This window comes from Melozone crissalis, unplaced genomic scaffold (assembly GCF_028551555.1).
Source record: "Melozone crissalis strain CALT ecotype California unplaced genomic scaffold, PUWL_Pcris_2 ptg000042l_1, whole genome shotgun sequence".
NCBI classification, from domain to species: domain Eukaryota; kingdom Metazoa; phylum Chordata; class Aves; order Passeriformes; family Passerellidae; genus Melozone; species Melozone crissalis.
The window spans coordinates 41882411-41891944 of record NW_026535820.1 but is presented as its reverse complement, the minus strand read 5'-3'; positions in this window follow the sequence as shown (position 1 = coordinate 41891944).

The window sequence follows — 9534 nt, the reverse complement described above, 5'->3', positions numbered from 1 at the left end:
TTTATTTGTGTTTATTTTGGGGTAGTGCTAGAGAGAAACAAACACAGACCTGTGTCCTCTGCCACATAAAACAAAGTAATGTCTGACTCAATGATCTTACAGTATAATCAATGAATTTCTGCATTTGTGTGTTGAGTGACTCTGTGGAAGACATATATGTTAATATGTAAAGTCAGAGGGAAAGCCTGGAATTTCTTGTATATACTTGAATAACTCTAGTAATACTGTTTCAGTGATCTATGAAGTATCAATTCACAGGGGCTTTGAAACAAATCAAGTCTTTCAGGTCGCCAGGGAAAATCCACTAAGTTTTACCCTGTTCCCTGCAGTAAAACATGAAATTACGGAATGAATTATTTACAGCTTCAGAGATCTCCATCTGTTCTGTTTTGCAATACTAACATTGTATGTGCACTTCTTTATACCTCGCTTGATCTGGTATCTGTGCCCCATTCTTAATAATTTACTTCCAGCTTCATAATCTGTTAATAAATAGCCAATTCCCAAACTGATGTCTGCAAGAGCTCTTCAGTAGTCCTTGTGTATATAAACCACTGGCTAACCATACAAATGTTACAATCAGATAAGCAAAGTTGTAAATTTCTAGACAGCTTTGAAATCATTAGCCTTATTTATAACATTGTTGCAACAGCTGTTAGGCATCTGAAATTTGAGAGCTGGTGGTAATTGTGTAATAGACTAGTCAAGAGCATGTTTTATTAAATCAAAAGTGTATTGAAAAACCAGTTCAAAATATGCAGGTATTTTTTTATATTAAGACTTGGAAAGAAATATATAAACTCTTTGTTGGTTTTAGTGTTGCCAATAGTTAATTAGATACTTGCAATATTTAAGGGTAATCTCCTCTTATCTTTTTAGCAGCTCTAGTTTTCTCTCTCTTTCCTGACAAGTCACATGCAATATAAAATCAAAGCAAAAACTAATATTTCTTTCAGGAAGAGTATATCCTATACATTCATTGAGTTTATCTGCTTAAGTCAAAGGTGTTCACCAATGACAGAAAGGGAAGCAACCAAAAGATTCTTCATAAAAAATAAGCAATGAGGAATGACAGATTTCAGGTCTTCTTAATGTTTTTTAGACATCAAATATGGGAGGTTGTGTCTCCTGTTCCTTTTACCTCAATCCTAGTCAAACATATGCCAAAAGTCTGAGTTTTGGTAAATGTTCAAGCCATTGTACTTCCTCTGAACTTGATTATTTAAGAAGCAATGAGCAACTGCTAATACTGTTGTGGTCTCACGGATCAGCAGGCCAGCCTTTGTTGCTGCTGCCTGTCATTGCCAGCAAATGGAAAGCAATATCCTCAAGGAAAAAGGAACTTACATTCTTGGTTTTATTAGGGTGTCTTCTAGGGGTTGTGTTGCATGCTGTTTCACTGCAGCTCTTCCTGCAGTGTCTTCCATTGAGCGATGTGTATTTCACAAAATGCTTGTTCCCAGTACTGCTGTGTGAACTGGGAAGTTTACAGCCTTGTTTATTTACTCCAGAGTTGTGTCTATGCCTTGACATGCACTTTAAATTATCATCTTCTTTTCAGATTCTTATACAAGGTTAACTGTTTTAACTGACTCTGAAAAATATCTCTGTGTCTTGGCAGTATCCAGAGTCTATGTGGACCAAATAGGCTAGACAGTCAGTACTCCAGCTGATATTAAATGTGGGGTTTTGTTTGAGTTTTTAAGTATTTGCATATAAATAGAAATTACTTTCTGTTTATTTGCTTTGCTTACATATGATTCCCTTTTCACAGTGTGGTAGGGAAAAGTACATAGAAAAATTGAGAATCCTTCAACCATTTAGCCCTTCAACCATTTAGCCTAATGCCACAGATTCCAGTCTGGGAATTTTTGGGACAGATAGGTCCAGAGTTGCAAACTCTTGGACTGAAGTGGATGAACCAGTCCTTCAGATTCAGGCAAGTTATTATTTCATTATCATACTTGATTTTTTGCTTTTAAATATGTTCATGTATGCTTTCCTCAATGGATAATTGAGAATGAAAGGTACACTATCCAGTGGGGTTTTTCCCCTGTGATCTCTCTTTCTGTCTAAATCTCGAGTCTTAGGAAGTCATGCTGTGTATGTTATAATTGTGTATGTTATTATATCAAGAGATATGTTCAAAACCTTTGCCAACATGAGAGATGATAATTAAACTGTAATACTTTCCTCTCTATTGTTAAGCATATGTTGACACAAAATTATTCTTTCATATAGCTGAATGAAGGCATTGTTTTACTATGTGACAAATTATATTCCTTCACCACTATTCCAAATATAATAGAAATATTGTTAATACTGCAAGGCTGAATTCATCTCCATGTGAAACTTCTTTGTTACCTTAAAGAGGATATGCTGTTAATTCTGTGTTTTGCATCTTATGGACACCTCCCAGTTTCTCTGTTCTATCAATTACTTTCAGGAAATTTAGAATGAAATGATCACTTCTAATTTTATGTCAGAGTCCCATCTGCAAGAGAGGTAAAGTGTATTTGTCTATTCTTTTTTTTTCTTCCACGATTAATTGATTTCTTTTTTCTTTAGTACTACACAAAGAATAGAGAGGTTATTTAAATTTGTGACATTCAATAAAAGTCAGTGTTTTGGTAGCTCCAGTACCAGGTTCTGTCTTTAGTGAATCACCATGTGGAACTGTATGGGGTGCCTCACAGAAGGGTGGAGCCAGCAAGCAGCTGGATGGGGATTTTACAGTTAGCCAAGGCTAATCCACCGCAAGAACTGGGAAGGCTTTATGCAAAAGAGCAGCCTTGAAACCAGCACTTGTCACAACTACCACTCAGTAGGAAGAAATGTTTGCACATGCATGTAGCCAGTCAAGTTTTTTTAATTAATGCAACCTTGCTTCAAGCCAGATCTCACTGTTTCACAGAGAAACAGAGAAACCATTGCATCCTCCATCATCAGTGACCTAAATTACAGGTATATTATGTGTATCTTTATGGACAACTACACCTTTACACAGATTTTTCCAAAAGTCTGGTGAAAAGAGCAAAAATATTCTTCATTCCATATGCGATGTTATCTGCTCCAGTTGAATACAGTTACTTTCCCAGTGAATATCAATAAATGTAGAAAGAAGAATCTTCAATACCTTCAATTTTAATGAGTTTACTGATTAAAAGACATCCCAATCTGCAAACACCATTCATTTGGAAAGAACAAATGAAAACAGGTTTAATAGGACAGATTTAGATAACACAATCATAGCAATTGTAAAGTCAGCTCAAGCTGCTTTGAAAGAGACAGTCACTACCTCAGTGATGGAGAAAAGAGAAAAGAAATAAAAATAATCACTGAGAAAAAGAAAATCATATCTCTCATACTTTCATAAATATTGCCTAGTTCCAAGCTATTTTGGAATAAACAATTAAAGTTTTTGTCCCCTGTGTATGCATAGTTATTCCAAATTAGTTTTTAAAATAGACAAAATCAAAATAGAGAAATCAAAATATACAAAAAGAAAAGTGAAGAATGAATGAAACTTTCTAATTTGAGTATAGTAGTTTGCTCATCAGTCTTCATAAGTAAATGCATTTTAATGTTATCTTGCTAGTTACTTATTAATAGACTATAATTTTTTTCAATAATTACTATATCTAGGAAGTCTAGATACAATGATGCCACCTTTTATTAATTGTGAATGAGTCACCATCAGACAGTGACTTGAACATGATGGTCATATATTCCTTGAAAAATGGATTTGCACATTTGCAGAGATTTCACAGAGCTGTTTAAAAAATTAACAGAAGCTTGCAGGTTGTAGTGAACCTGAATGGTGGATAAATACAGAAAAATTATGATCCTCCTTATACACAGCTAAGAGAAGAAGCTAGTTTAACTGAGTAAATTATTTACTCATCTTCAGTCTTAAACAGTCTTGCTAAAATGACATTATTTTCAACTCTACAAATTTTTAAATAATTAGGTTATTGAAGTTTTGTTTCTATTCCCATTATACCTGTAATAAACTTCTCTAACACTCAGCAGTTTTATCTGGCCCAATTATTGCTACAGTCTGTAAATACAGCTCTTACATTTCGCCATCAAAAATGACACTGAAACCTGTATGGCTAAAAAATTTATGTATCGTGACTTTACTGAAATGAAACTGCAATGTTATCATAAATCTCCAGAATTTAATATGAAAATGCATTCCCATATTATTTCCTGATATTTTCCATATATTTTTGTCTAAAATGTAAAAGGAACAGAAATCTATGAGCTGATCATTTTGCACTGAGTATTTTTGCATAGAGAAAATTGTGCAAAATAGATGGTCTCTCTGCAATCATAATTGCTACCTAATAAGATTATTCAACTGCTAATTAAAATTACTGAAACATGGGAATTGTAAAGGATTAGGGATTTTGTAAAAACTACTATTCCTATTAGAAATTGTCATTCAAAGTCAGGAATGGGGAGACTCAGAGAATGTGTTGTGAATTACTTTTATGAGATCAGTCTTGATGGGAAGATATGCACATTGGAAATTATGAAAACTTAAAAGAGTATGAGAAAACTTAGAAACCCTTGAAAGTACAGTACATAGTGATACCTAAGCCCAAAATATCTAAAATGCCTGTGTGCCAATGAAACAAAAAATAATAAATATTTGATAACCTATTTTACTTTAATGGAACTACAAACATATTGTCTTCTAGGATGTCACAGTGTGTTTTTGAAGACAGAAATTCAGGCAGTGCATTCTCTGGTGTAGCATATTAGTTTACAAAAAATGGTTTTTACATCTTTTTTTCACCACTGAGCAATACAAAATGACTAATTTGTCTTCATAGCACAGGATGCAGCACTTCAGCTGAAATCTCATTTAAAGGAGAGTATGGGGGTAAAATCCCCTCCCTCCCCTGCTGACCACGCTGCTTTGTGTGCAGCCCAGGACACGTGTGGCTCTCTGGGCTGTGAGTGCCCATGGCTGGGTCAGGTCCAGCCTCTCCAGCACCCCCAAATCCTCCTGGGCAGGGCTGCTCTGGATCTGTTCATCCTCCAGCCTGGGTTGATACCAGGATTTATCCTGACCCAGGTGTAGCACCTTGAGCCTGGTCTTGTTAAACCTCAAGAGTTTCCTGTGCACCCAGTTTTTGAGCTTTTTGGAGTCCCGCTGGATGTCATCCCATCCCTCAGGTGCGTCAGCTGCACCACTCAGCTCAGTGTCATCTGCAAATTTGCTGAGGGCTCAGTCAATCCCTTTTTCTGTGTCATTAATGAAGATAATAAATGCAACTGGTCACCACACAGATCCCTGAGGGACACCACCTATCACTGATGTCCATTAGGATTTTGAGCCTATGACTGCTACCCTCTGGAAATGATCACCCAACCACTTTCTTATCCATCTTGCAATTCACCCATTAAATCCTTCTCTCCAATATGGAGAAAAGGATATGGTGGGGGACTGTGCCAAAGGCCCTACAGAAGTCCAGATAAACAACATCTGTAAGGTTTTCCTTGTCTGCTGATGCAGCCACTCCATCAGAGAAGGCCATCAGGCTCATCAGCCAGGACTTGCCCTTGGTGAAGCTGGCTGTCCCAAATCACCTCAATATATTTCAGTCAAAATTCTAGGAGTTCCATGATATTCCCAGGCACAGAAGTAAGGCTGATGGGTCACTAGTTCCCAGGATCTTTCTTTCTGTTCATAATGAAAATGTACAAATCCATATGATCAAATTCTGGGGCTTAAAGGAACATCTTTCTCTCCCCTGGTTGTTGACTGTTGGTTGACAGCTGTTTCAACATGCCAGCAACTGTTATATTCCTCTTTTTCAGTACTTTCAATATCAATCCATCAGCTTTATTTTCATTTGGAAATAATTCACTTTTATACCAGTCAGAATTTTCAGGAAAAAAAAATAGATTAATATATTGTGTTGAATGTCTAAGATCATTAGATAGGGAGTCTAAGTGCCTTTTGTGTTTCTAGACTGTCTTTGTGTTCCTCAATAATTTACACAGATACAACTTTGAACCACCTTTTTCTACCTGCAGATTGTGTTTAAATTACTTTATTTCACTCTTGCATTTTAAGTTCAGGACAAATCTCATTTTTCATTAAAAATATATTGAGCTTACTTGGATAGAAAAGCAGCAAAAGGGGAAACTGACAAATAAGAAATGTACCTATTTAGGAGGCCAAAAATTTTGAATTAAGAGCTTGATAAATTGTTGCACATACTATGCATCATGTGCATATTATTTACTAAAGTAGATTGAATCATCCTAAGAGTGTATTTGCACTTGAATTCAGCTCAATGCTTCATATTATCAAGGGGAACAGGAAAGAGGTTTGTCTAAAATAAGAAATGGCATAAGACAAGAGTGCTCTTAAAGTTTTGGAAGATTTTATTAGCCTTTTCATTTCATCATTGTTCTTGTACATTTGTCCTAATCTTTACAGGGTTTCAAATGGATAATAAAATTACAATGAAAAAGAGGAAAAATGTAGGGGAATCTAAAACAATGCAAATTATTGTATTTTTAAGAATTCAAAGGGATTTACAAATATTTACCTTAACTTTGAAAGTGGCCTACCTTTTTTGCAATTGAGTTTAAACAAGCGGTATCTATAGTTTATCAAGAAAAAATAAAAGAGTGCATATATTATTACTATTACTATTACTATTACTATTACTATTACTATTACTATTACTAATATTTACCACCTTATCCAGACAGCCTGAATAAAAGGGAGAGGAAACAAATTGCATGAACATGAATGTGCTGAGCCAAACAAGAGGCAAAAGGTGTCAATCACTTGCACATGGAAAATGACATCCATCAAGTTGGCTAGAAGCCTTTTCAATCAGAGGAAAACTATCAAAGCCTTGAAGTAAATTGCATGGATTTCCCATTCTCATGAGCTAGCTCTGGTTTGGTTATTAAATCCACAGCCCATACAAAGGTTTCTTTATATAAATATCAATCTTTCTATCGGTGGTGCGTGAAACCTACCTAGCAACATAAGGTATTAAGATCATCCATCAGCAGCCTTAGAGCAGTCAAAAAGGTTTCATCACTTTCTTCTGTTGGTTGGCTTTTCTAAAGGCCAAATAGAACTTAGCAGGATATTCATATTTCAGAGAAACTGTGGGCCATTAACCATGTCTCTATACATAAGGATTTGTATGAGAAAATGTTGACATTTGCACTGGCAGGAACAGCACTGATTTAAGTGTTTTACCAAGTGTCTTGTTCTTGACCAAGAAAGGGCAGATTTTTAGAAACAGAGAATTGTCTCTCAAGTTCCCTGTGTTATTGAGGTTCTTTGTTTTGTAAATTTGCTGTTTCTCAACTGTGTAACAGGGAAGAGAAATATTACCTTGTTAGCTTGTCTCTCTGTCTGATAAACAAATACAATTTGATGTGTGCTAAAAGAACTGTGAGAGAGAACATATATATGTAGGTAAGCAGTCATGCACCCATAAAATAAATTATTTCTTATGAAATAAAATTGAGAAAGTGAGGAAGTTAAATACAAACTGCAAAGTTTTAAATTTAATCTCAATGATAAAAAGATTAATTCATTCTCTCCTAGTATTTCACTCCTCCTGTAGTTCAGAACTGAACACATTGTTCACCATGTCAGTCTTTTCTACATAATAATTTACCACATCAGTAACTAAAAAAACCAAAAACCAGAGTAGATCAAAGTATTTGAAGATAGTCACAATTAGCTTGTTCCCATGACTGCTCATGTTTGACCAAGGTAATTATTCCTTGCTTCTTTCCAGATTTACAGTGATTTCCAAAGCATGTTTTTAGAAGGATAGCTGCCAGAAGGGCAGAAGAAGCAGCTCAGAGAACATTAATGGGACTTAAAACCAGCAGCTTTTTAAAGGCATGTGACCTGTCATATCAGTGTATCTGACTGCTGCATCTTAAATAGGAGCAGGGGAGTAGGGCCAGTAGTTTGATTTTGTGATTTGACTTGAAACTGATGACACTACTTCAATTCACAGAATAGCAAAACTTATATGGCAGAGATCATCATATTTATGATTCACTGGAAGGAGTAGATGTTGCCCTAAAGTTAATTTCAATACTTCAGTGGCAAAATATATCTTTATGTATAGCCAGATCTACAAGTTTTTAAAAAAAGACTCATTTTCAATTGCATGTATTTGTTTATGCTCAGTAGTCACTTGATTTTAAAGAGCAACCAACTGATACCATTTTGTATAAACCCTGGAAAAATTTGAGGATGTCACAGCTAAATCATGCAGAAAGTGACACAAATGTAAAATTGCTAGAAGCTTTGGTGGCAAGGCTAGTTAATAGCTTACTTCTTCTCACTGTAAATTAAATACGATTCCAAATTTCTTATTAGACCAGCTTCAGCATATTGCAGTATCTTTAATTTTTAATATCAGGTTATCAACATTCATGAAGCAAAATGTTTGCATCAAAACTTAATCAAGGATTTTTTTTTTTGAGTGCATAAATTTAAAATTTTTCTAACTCCAAAGATATTACTCCTTTCTTAGACATCCAAGGCAATAAAAAGAAGCCAAAGCTGAGAAGCACATTCTTTAAAATGCATTGTTTATTTTGTCCTTTAAACAAACAGAGACACTGCTGAAAGCTGCAATAACATAACTTTACTAAACCTAAATTCTCTGTTTCCTAGCAATATTGAGTAAATGACTGGTGTGACATGGTAAAAAGGGAATTTTTAGAATTTAATATTTAAATATTTTCATTAGTACAATTCTTATAGCAATTAAGCTGCTGCTATTACCTAAGCAAAGAAAACTCTTAGAAACAAGTCCATAATATAAGGCAAAACATAATATGGGTCCAGCCATGACTGAGATTTAAAGTTGCAAAGGTGATCCATCTTAATGCAGCAATTTGCACTAGGAAAATCCTGACCAATCCCAGGCCAAGGTTAGGGGAGACAGATCCAGCTCTACCTGCAACTTGATACAGCTTAAATTCACTCTTTGAATGTCCTCAAAAGTTGTTGGCAATTATGGGTGAAAGCATGGAAATTGATGATTTTTGTTAAAGTATTCAAAAAGCACTAGACCAGAAAAAGGAACTGAGAACAGCAGTAAGCATGACTTCAAAGATTAATGATGACTAAGAAGGTAAGATCAAAAGAATCATTGCTGTCAAGCACTATTCAAAGGACTGGTAATGTTCTCCATGTGGTGACTTCATCTGAGAACTGTGCTCAAATTTCCTATTGAGGACCTTATTTCCGTCAACTTTGACCACCTTATTTCATCTAGCAGTGAGCCAAAGAAGAAAGGAAGTGAAGAATGTGCTCTGAAGACTCAGCAATTAACTAGCAAAAGTCCATTGGAAGTGCAGCCTTTGTGTACACTACAGAGTGATATTCTTGTGATTAGTTGGTTGCTTATATGCTCATTTTAATTCTTAAAACTCCAATATTTTGTCTATTAGCATATCACATAAGAACTTTTGCTTTACTAGCCTCATTATCTGACAATTTTTGCAGTATTTCTG